This window comes from Chaetodon trifascialis, chromosome 7, assembly GCF_039877785.1.
Source record: "Chaetodon trifascialis isolate fChaTrf1 chromosome 7, fChaTrf1.hap1, whole genome shotgun sequence".
NCBI lineage: Eukaryota > Metazoa > Chordata > Actinopteri > Chaetodontiformes > Chaetodontidae > Chaetodon > Chaetodon trifascialis.
The window spans coordinates 5,219,816-5,231,022 of NC_092062.1; the positions used below are offsets into that span (position 1 = coordinate 5,219,816).

The 11,207-nt window shown below is 38.9% G+C and overlaps 1 protein-coding gene across 3 annotated transcripts in view; it reads left to right on the forward strand.

Moving 5' to 3' along the window:
• tsnare1 (T-SNARE Domain Containing 1) overlaps positions 1-11,207 on the forward strand; it is a 188,596-nt gene that overhangs the window by 146,525 nt on the left and 30,864 nt on the right. The window lies entirely within an intron of this gene.

Here is an 11,207-nt window from a genome sequence, read left to right on the forward strand (position 1 = left end):
AATGTGATGGTTTTCCTGGTTTTTCTAGAGTTTCTGGCAGGATTTACAATGTGTTTGCTTTACATTTCTCCAGCGAGCAAACAATAGTGTAGATGTACAGTGGCAGTTCCCATGGAATGAGAGAGCAGCAGTTTGTACACATCAGTGGTTGAGGATAGTTTGCATGAGCCCACAGAGGAGATGAGGCATAGACATTTAAGCCTCAAAACATAATGCTAACACTGCAAACAAAGTTCAGCTATTTCTTTTGATGCTATATACTGTCAAAGTTGTACATGTTATGATAGGTTCCTCCATGCTTCTCTTTGTACTGAAAAATCCCATCTGTCCTCAGTTGTGTTGCCAAGATTGTGTACACAAGATGGCCAGTGTAGAATCATGGCTAATGTCGCATTGGTATGTAAGTCAGCAGGTTTGGGCATAACTCTTCACTCTGAGCTTGCCATTTTTCTGTCATTAAGTTACAGTGGTCAGACAGGAGCTTCCGCCATGACAGAGGTAGACAACATGACTGGCTATTTTGATATTTTTTAACAAAAAGTCAATCAAACTTTAAAAAAAGGCCAAATATACTGATGCTGGTGAGTGTTTTTATTCCATTGTTGACAATAGCTGTCACAGGGCTTCCTCCCAGGATGCCAGGATTGGCCATGAAGTCTGTGTTTATTTGCTGCTCCTCTTAAATATCATAATCAGGGTGACTGCATGGGACTCTGAGTTTTATGTAAATTGCATATAAGCCGATTACAAGTGAGGCAGTTCCGCTGTAAACATTATTTATTTTATGGACTTCCAATTTTCACAACCAGATGCGATAAATGGAAAATAATATTATGGCCATTATCATTGCATTGCATTGCATTATTGTTGTATTATGAGGATATTTCTCATGTCACACAAGGTAAGTAGTTTTTCTCCCAGACACACAGCAAGTTTGTCTTCCATGGGAGGGAGGCGGAGATGAGATGGATGGTTTGTTTGGCAGTCCTATCAGCTTTAATGGTTAGAATTCAGTTTTTCTGCATGCTCCCTTTGATAAAAATATATTTTTAAACTGGTTGATGGTTGTTGAAAGTCTCAGAGGGCCTCAGAACTATGGAAAAATTGAAAGGTGAACAAGCCATTCATACTCTCCTCTATGTCCTCTTTTGTCTAAGGCCGGCACTGCTGACCCTCATATACCTGATATGTCTGCAGGTGGGATTTATTGAACAAGGACAGTTCATGATGAAACTATGAAAAGAAAAACTTTTATGTGTGTGTGTGTGTGTGTGTGTGTGTGTGTGTGTGTGTGTGTGTGTGTGTGTGTGTGTGTGTGTATGTGTGTGTGTGTGTGTGTGTGTGTGTGTGCTATCATTCTGAACTAGGATGCCTACATGCTATGTCAAAACATTTGGGTGTGGTCATTATGTAGAATTCATCTCAACATAGACAATAACAACTTTAAATGAACCTCAAGTGTCTGAACAACAAGAACAAAGCTCAGTGCCAGAGCCTTTTTTTTTTTTTGAGCATCCTTTTCTGTAAGTATCAGTCTGAATGTGGTTTTGGTCATTTTTGCCAGTACCCTCTAAGATGTCAGAGTGTCAACAGTTAACTGTTTTTGCTGTGCAGTCCTGCCAACAATTGCAGGAGTGGAAAGAAAGGGGTTAAAGTTGAAGCAGAGGAAGAAAACACTGACAAAAGGACTTTCTGTGTGGCAGATTGTACAAGGTAGTGATAGAGGACTAGGAGGAATCCTTTCCCATTTCCTTCACAGAGATCACTCGTGGTTAAAAAGCTCCACAGAGGCAAGGTGCCCCAGGTGGATGAGGCTCATTCTACGCTGCTGAAGGCTCAGAATTTTGTTGAACTGCAGTGGCTAACATTTTTCTAGAAGTTAGTGTCAGTCCCATGTATGGACAGATGGGTTTGGTATTTGCATTTTCCAGCGGAAAGGGAAACATGCTTGTCGACATGGAAAAACCTCATGAGCCTCAGTTGTCCTTTCTTCAACATATGTTTATTACAACACAAATCTGATATCAGAGAAGATCTTGGTGCAGCGTGTATGTACACAGTCATATACCAAAAGCTTAAACTTTCTGTATCTCACGCAGCTTTATAAGGCATATACAGTCCTGGAGAATTCACACCAATGTTGCTAATTCGAGGTCAGTATCGTTTCTCATTCAACACTATCAGGGAGTCTGGAACATCTACAAGGTTTGTATCTTATCTTATCTTATCTTATCTTATCTTATCTTATCTTATCTTATCTTATCTTATCTTATCCTCCAGACACCTAAAGCCTCCTGACAAAAAGCATGTCAGGTGTGAAGGACTCTGAGGCCTCTCAGGTTAATGAAATGCACAAATCATACATTCCTTTATGTCCATGAATTTCTACCACACTCTTGCAAATTGTATTCCAAGGTGCCAAATCTCAGATTCAGTCAGTGCACTACAGAATCTGCCCCGATCATGGTGCTGTTGATTTCGTCCTTACATTCATAGAAATACTGATGGGCTCATGGGTGTTTTCTGGTCTACCATTACCATGTCCCCAGAGGTGCTCTGTCAGGTGTGCTTCCATTGTAAAGTGCTGGGCATGTTGCAAACATTGTATTATTTCTAGGTCATTTTTTGTGGGTGCAACACTTTACCAAGGTTACCCTTTGTCACCTTTTCTATATGTGGTTTTGATGTAGAGAAATTTGAGGTGCAGCAAAGGACTGGAGTGTCTACTTTGTTGACCCCAGGCTTGCATCTCTGCTTTTTGCCAAAGATGTGGTTCTGCTGGCTTTGTCAACCTGTGACCTCCGCTATTCATTGACTTCACTTGGCAGCCAAGTGTGAAACGGTCGGGATGAGGGTTAGCACCTCCTAGTCTGAGGCCAGTATTCTCTGTCAGAAAAAGATGAATTGTTCCCTCCAGGGTGGAAGGGAGCCAGTGGCCCTGTTGTTGGATTTTAAGTATCTCCGGGCTTTGCTCATGGAAGAAAAATGAGATTGATGCAGCAAATGTAATTATATTTACCTTTGTCTTGGTCTGTCGCTGTGAAGAGCCAGAGCTGAGTCCTAATGCACAATTCCAACCTCATCTGACTATGATCAGAGCTAAAAGAAGTGCTGCTCTGAAAAAAGAAATGGTGGGATATACTCGATAAAATCCTCGTAACAATACACCACTTAAAACACTACTTTTTGAAAGTAAATTTTACTGCTGTAATATCAAGTACAACTCATTTACCACTGCAAAGTACAATGTATAATGTATAGGTTTTTTTTATTTAAACTAATTAAAGTCAATAAAAATACAGAGAGGCAGGGATGATGTTTTAACATGGCAGAGCTAAGTAGCATTGACACTGACAAATTTTGATAGCTATTTTTTTTAGAGTAAGCAACAATCAGTGCCTCTTAACAGCTTGTTCAAATCCATAACAGTACCTTACCCACTCCAAGTATTATACTGTATCAAAGTTAAAACACTCATTGATTGTAAGTAAATATTGCAAAGGTTTGTTTGTGCTAATATTACCTTGCTCTGAAAGAAAAAATCCACAGCAACCAACACAGATATTGAATGGTGCTTTTCAAATATTAAGTGTGGGACTTCGTACAAATGCACTTTAAGTATGCCATCAGAACCATAATGCACTGAAATATTTTGATCAACAGCTAATGATGTGAACAGTACCTTAACTGACACAAAACATTTCAGACCTCCATCAATTTCTGAGAAACAAAATGTTGTATCTTCAAAAGTTTTTTGTAGGTAAAAGGACAGTATGTAGGTGTTCTCACTTCTCTTGTACATGGATATTTCCTCCTATGCACCTGTCTACAAGAAACTGAAGGTGTGCCTAGATTTCATATTAAACAAGGATCTACACAAATAGAGGAAACTAATTTAGTTTCCAATTTTAACTTTGAGAGAAATGCATTTCAAGTTTGTTTACCTTGATGTCTTCAATCATGAACAGCACTCAATAATATATGTTTATTTAAAACAAATTATTGTTACTGCTCAATGTAGCAAGTAACATTTTTAAGGGTTTATAGATTCACCCACCTTAGCTCCATAAAACAAAGCAGACCATCTCTCTTTGAAGTCAACAGCGGCGGCATAACCACACACAATCTTAATCTGTCAACTGGAGAGAGTTTGGCCATTTTTTCTTAACTCACCTTAGTGTTGTTCGTTATCTTGTTAAGAAGATCCTGTCTCTCCATCTCCAGACTGTTGTTAGTTTTTCCACTTGAATGCAGTGAAGGTAGTTCACCTCAGCTCTCTTTGGTCTCTTGCAATTTGTTTCAGGATGTTTCTCATGAGAGGATTTCCTTTTCAAGGAGTTGATATCAAGCTCAGTACAAGATACTTCACATTTCCTCATTTTAGAATAATTAGCCATCTTGCATTCAAGACGGTGCCGCAACCCATACAGCCTTAAGCATGGATGCTTTTTTGGATGTTCTAGGGCTGCCTGTGTTTGAAGACCAGGGGGATAAGCAGTGTGCTGGAATATTGCTTCAGTAAGTTTCTCAAGTATGTCACAGTTCAGGCTAGGATTCTGGAGGAGTGATTCATCTTTCATGTGCCTTATTTCCTGTTTGAAGGAACATTTTGACATTATATGAAAAGGTAGGTATCACAAAATTACTTGGCTAAGGTTCTGATCAACACTCTGGGGCTGTGGTAAAATAATGATGTTGGATGAACTAACTGAGGAACTGTCATCCTGGAAAGACTGATGTGGTTGCACTGGAGAGGAGGAAGCAGGAGGCTGTGATTGGTTTGAAAGTCAGAATAATAGAATGTTCTGTTTTAAGTAGTTTGATTATGTCTTTGTCCTTTCTCATATCTGTTGATGATGTGAGGAAGTGAAGAATTTGTTATCAAGTTTTTTGTCTTAATGAAGTACGTAACAGTAAAACTATCTTGAGGTTTAAAATGATCCTGAGCAGCTGCCAAAAGTTTGTCTCCAACTGCTAGAAATTCCATCTGGAAAGGTTAACTTGTGAACTTTAGTCTCTTGAGTGGGGGCAGACATCATCACCACTTTGGCAAGCAGAAAACAAAGAGAAAGCAAAGAACAACTTGATAAGACAAGAGCAAATACTACATTTCCCCACAAGAGCCTATGATTAATGCATGCTGTGGACAGATCAGAAGTATACAATAAATATTTTTTAAACAAGTTTTAATCTGGAAGAAATACATAAATATGTCCTGTGGGCGAAAGTCTTTAATGAGCTGCGGGTAATGCTCTACAAAATTGTGTGTTTAGGAATCAGTTTCTTTTGTGGAGAAACACTGCTACATCTGTCTCTACACACAGCGATCAGAATATCTAGGTCACCAGTACTTTCATCTGTGTGGGCAGGTGACATAACCAACTAAACAACATCTTTGAGTGACATCAAAAACTGCTAATTCTGTTCCTCTTCCAGTACTTTGTTTCCTATCATAAGTGGAAGCAGCCTCAGCAAACACCAGTTTCCATGTGCTTCACCACCAGAAGCCAAAGACTGGTTGTATACCTCGGGAACAATTTGTCCTTTCATTCCACCTATATGGGAACCGTTTGATGATTGTATTCCATGGAGAAATACCTTTTTTTCTCTATCAAAATATCTAAACACAATGCCAATTCTACAGCTACAAGACCCCCAAGTAAATAATGTAGTAAATCAGGTGTGTAACCTGTTGTCACATGAAAATGATTTAATTTATTTATGACCGGATGAAACTTTCAACAAACCCCCCCAACCGAGTGGGTACCACGGTTATGAATACGATGCCTTGAATGATTTTTTTCCATGGTACAAAAAGACCATCCTTTTTAAGGCTTTTCAAATCACTTAATAATGGCTCTATGGCACCAAAGGGTAGTCATATTTCTTAACATCATTTGCCTTGCAGACAACATCTAAGTAATCTGATAATACCATAGACCTTAAAAAAATGGAATATCAGCACCCAGTAGACACCTGTTCCCTAAAAGTTCTATTTTTTTTCAAAATCATCCTCTAGAGTAGAGGTGACAGCCTTAATTTTCTTTCAGGTAAAAATTTATTTTCCTAGTAGACCAAACCAAGAACCAAACCTTCTCCTGAATGTCACTATTTTTTTAGAATTTGTGACAAGTATTGCAAAATTGGTAGATATGGAATGTCTTTCCCATTCAACAGCAGAGAAAGGTGTTTCTCTGGTATGCTGATGCAGGACCTTTTTCACTTAAGGCTGCATCATGAGGACTTGACTGGCAAATACTACTTACCAAATCTGTCATCACCAATTCTTCAAGAGTGCACTTCTGATTTTCTAATGTGTTCTGATCAATGTAAATGCTGTAAATGTAAGCAACTTCACTTTCATCTACCAACCAACTTCTATCTTCTGTTGCCACTCTTGAATATGTCTGAAATACAGTACATTTAAAATCTTCAAGGCAGTGAGGATTGCACTTCCTACTTTTATGTGGTGCAAAAGTTGAATAAATATGCATACTGTAGATACAATCTTTGTAAATCTTTCTAAAAAAGCTGGCCTAGCCAGCTTGATTCCAATTAATGCTGATACATTAAATAACTCACCCAGTGAAAAAGGCAGCTTGAGCTCTGTCATCAAAAGCTAATCTCACAAGGTAGGCTTGTTTGAGATGAGCCAGACTGATGCAGACCTGCACATTCTTGATCACTGTCGTGTGGAGTGCATTGCATGATGGTTTGTCATTTTGTCCAACCTACTATGGGTGCTGGACTGTGTGAGACATGGAATTTTTGCAGGCCAACACACACACAGTGGGAGAGCTAGGTGCCGCAGTTGCTCTTTATGAGCTGCAGCAGCAAATTGTTTCATTGGAAACAACTTGCCAATAGATCAAGCTGAGCGCTCATTAGGAGTTCTTACCCCGTGCCATGGATGAAATGCTCCAGTTGGCTGTGCAAAAGTTTATATCACCACCCAATTAAATGACTCCTCTATTATCATTTTTCATGATTATTCCACAGTGTTGATGTACATCAACCTAAGTATTAACAAATGTATGTCATGAGTACATTTCTGACATAAATCATTAACACTTATGCATTCTCCATAAATACAAACTGGTCAAAACCACTGACAAAAGTTGTTGCCTTTCACACACAGTATTAGTTGTATTTGTATGCTTTTATGTCTGCACTTATATCTTGTTTGTTTTCTATATCCTTAAGTAACTTTTGACTTCAGCACCAAATGTTTCTTGAAAAATTTAAGTGATTTGTGAAATTAAGAGATTTTCTGTAAATGCTATCATACTTATACTGCTCCTGACAGATGGTTTTAATCATGTCCACCCTCTTCCAATAACAATGGGATTTCTATTGCAGCAACTTCATCAGGAACTAAGAACACTAATCATTAGTGTCATTACAAATTAAGTCAAACCTATTCCAAGCTGTTCGACGAAAGGCACACTATTTGATATCTCCCCCGACTGCAGTCCGCTAATCACACCAAGTTTTTGGGGAAGCCGCAGCTCATTTTAAACAAGCCTGATCACCTTTACTGCAGGAAAGCAGCTCACATGAACTTCATTTCCTCTCCTCTTCTTTAGACTAAGCTCCCTCTCTTTGGCAACTTCTATGCCTTTAGTTTTAAAGAAGTGAAATAAATAGCTGACCTTTCCTGCACATGTGGACGTCATTGCTTCCCCCCCCCCAACCTGGTTCACTAGCTAACAGGTTTAACATTAACATTACATTACTGTAGAAGAATCTCTGAATGTCACAGTTATGTGATTAAGGTAATTATGAACAAGAATTTCATCAAGCAAAGAAGAACTGGAAAATTCATACTGACCCAATATTATAAGAAATCCGAAACAGAAAGGCAAAAACTTATGTTACACCCGAGATAACCCATCCATACAACAACTCGGCGACAAATCCCAACCATCTCTGATCCAATCAAGCAAAAATCACGGGTGTCTCGTCTTGTCCAAAGGCACATGCACATATTCAAAAACGCTATCTTTTACCTTGAAATTCACTTTGTACTTTTAGGTGCATGTGCAGGGACTATGAAGCATTTAAATAGTATAAGCAAATATATAATAAAACTCACTCCGTCTCACACAGTTCATTTTTTACATTAATGAAATGTTTATATATTTAAAATTCCACTTAAGAAATTCTAGTTCTCAGGTATTATTATGTTGTAGAAATTGTGACTGTTACATTAATATAGTTTACTCTGTCACAGAGTTTCAGTGTGTTGAAGGACACCGTGATGAGCTTGCCATGGCTCAGCTCATTCATAGTGAAAGAAGCCAGGTGAGGAGATTTGGGCACGTGATCAGGATGTGTTCCTGGACACCGTCCATCCAACTATGGAGGTGACCTTGGAGCAGGCCCAGAACACAATGGAGAGATTTGATATATCTTCTGATCTGGGAAGGCCCAAGGAGTAGCCGGAGGAAGTGACTGGGGAATACACATGTGTTAAATTTGCTCTCACTGCTACCTGGACCTGGAAAAGGAGCCAAACATGCAAAGATGTGTTTTTTAATATCCAAAATAGACTTCCAGCAAAGGTTGACCAGTGTCAAGTGCCATCTTTAGGTGATTACTGTGTATGCAGTATATTTTATCCTGCACTGGATGTATATAGGAATAACTTTTAGAAGATAGATCACGTATGCATGAATTTGAAACAACAACAAGTTGTTAGCCAGTGTTCCATCGAAATGCAGCGCAAATTTTAAAATAATTTAAAACATCCTATACTGTTATGAGAATATTCAGAGTCGGTTCTTTGAAATAAACAGTTTGTGTCGCTAATTCTCCAGTTCAGTACCCTTAAACCATTACAGAAGAGGAAATAATGTAACATGGTCAATGAAGCAATTAACAGAGCACCAGCCAGACCTCAAACAGTAAGCTATGGAGAAAACTGGACGGATGTATGGAATTTATACTGTGTATTCATTTGCGAGAAGTAAAGTCTCCTCGTTGCACCACACATCTTTCATTTGGCTGGAATTTTCCATCTCTTCAGTGGAGGCTTGAGTGACTAAGTGACATGTAAGTCACGTGCTTAATGTACTGTGCATCATGTCAGTCTGCTCCATAGCACTGTCACACAACTTCTCCACTCCAAAACTTTTTTTTTTTTTCTCCTGGTATTTACACTGTGCGTAAACTGAAAATGTGCATACAAACTGGTGGATAGAAACACACTTGCTGCTAGTCTTACTAGTCTAAGAGGATTTTCCACACTGACAAGAATACAATTCCTAGTAAAACTTTCTTTTTAGCCATCGACATCATGATTTGAGATACTGACTATAGCTTTTGGAGGCCTAATTTGTAAAACGTCAGTGTGGATATCAATCTTTAAAAACCCATACTGATTTTTTCCCAGCTTAAATATGAACTATTCCCCTCATATTAGACATTAAAAGTGAATAGAACAGGTGTCAGGAAGAAGCTGTCTTCTCCCTGAGGGCTTGCAGCACCCAGAGGATCTGAAGTACTGGTACTAAGGACACATTCTCTGGCAGATTAAGTCGACTGGCGATAAGAGCATCCCTCCTCTATCCTTCCCTGTGTCTCCTTCTGTGAGTCTCTCTGTCCCGCCTCTCAGCTTGCCCTGCAATCTGGAAAATTCTGGTTTAAAAATACTGCAACACTTCCTTTGTTATACTAAGCCCTTTTTTGTTCCCCCTCTACCTTATTTATTTTCTTGTTCTCTCCACATAACAGCAGTGCTGAGACGAGTGAGCGGGAGAAATAGAAAAGAAGGGAAAGAGTATAGGGAAGAGAGAGGGAGGGAAGGAATACAGTATATAGACAGAGGGAGCGACTCGGCACTGTCAGAGCGAGTACAGAGAAGGAGAGGACAGCAGAGAAAGTTTATAAGGCGTAGTTTAGGAGGAAACGCGTGAGAGAAGCTGGGGAATCTGTGGTGGCCAGCTGCAAGAGGGGAGATAGCGGAGAAAGGCTTTTAATTCTCAATCCCCACAGAGCCTTTGAAAATTACCAATCTTCTTATCACAGACGCAGGGCTGCTTATGCAAATTGTTGTGGAGTGGAACGTTTAAACGGAAAATTACTCGACAGCATTTTTTTCTCCCTCTTCCCTCTCCCCCTCTCCCTCTCTCCCTCTCTCTTCCACACAGAAAGCCTGTTTTGAGTCTCAGATAAGAAGATGAATTGCTCTCTCCCTGCTTTGAAGCGCGTCAGGATTTAAAGACTCTAGCCTCGGCTCTGGTCTAACGCCGCTGCTCTTGCTGCCTTTGTAGCAGAAAACAGGCTGGAAAAAAATGGGAGAAAAAGCATTTCAAAACAACATAGATTCTGTGCTTCAACACATCGTCACCGCCTGAGGAGACTAGGAAATATAAATATTCCCTAACCCCTACTCTTCACTCTATTTACTTTAATAGTTTTGCTTAACACAGTCAACACTTTTTTCCCTTTTTTTTACAGACAGGGCAAGTAATTGACATGGATGAATGAAGCTCATGTGCTGTGTGGAGGAAATGTTTGAAGTATTTGAAATCTAAATTATAGCACAGGCAATACTAGAAGTGAAACAGAAAGTAGTGTTTAAAGCCATTCAGGGGCTGTAAGCACTTGAGATGGAAATGACTGAATGCACGTGGCTATGAAACTGCTTTAACATGTTTCTGAGTTGTGTGTTCTGTGATCACAGTTTTCAGTGTATGCTTCTCACTCAGAAAAATCAACAATAACAACAAAAAAGACCTCATATATACAAAATAAACTAGAAAGGACCAAAAAGATTGATTTATTTATTCTTTTTTTTTAAGAATTAGTCTTTGATGAGACAAATGAAATCAGCATCCGATGCATATAGAGTTTTGACAAATGAACAAATGCAGATACACATGTGCAATTTTGGGGGTAAAACTGATAATGACATACTTTATTGTTCCTGTGGGTAAACTCATTCCGAGCCATATGGCACTAATTATACAAGCTTGTTATGAAATACTAAAACAATTTTAAAAAATGTATATGTATGCCTTGCAAAAACAATTTGCACAATGTATGTAAATTGAAAATCTTGTCATGCAAAAAAAAAAAAAAAAAAAGTGTACAACATGCAAGAAAAGCAATGGTTCAAACAGACTCTATCGGTCTTGAGAATGCAGTGATGGGAGACCCATGGATTATGTAGTTGACAGTTCTTAGTGCCATTTGCTAAAAGC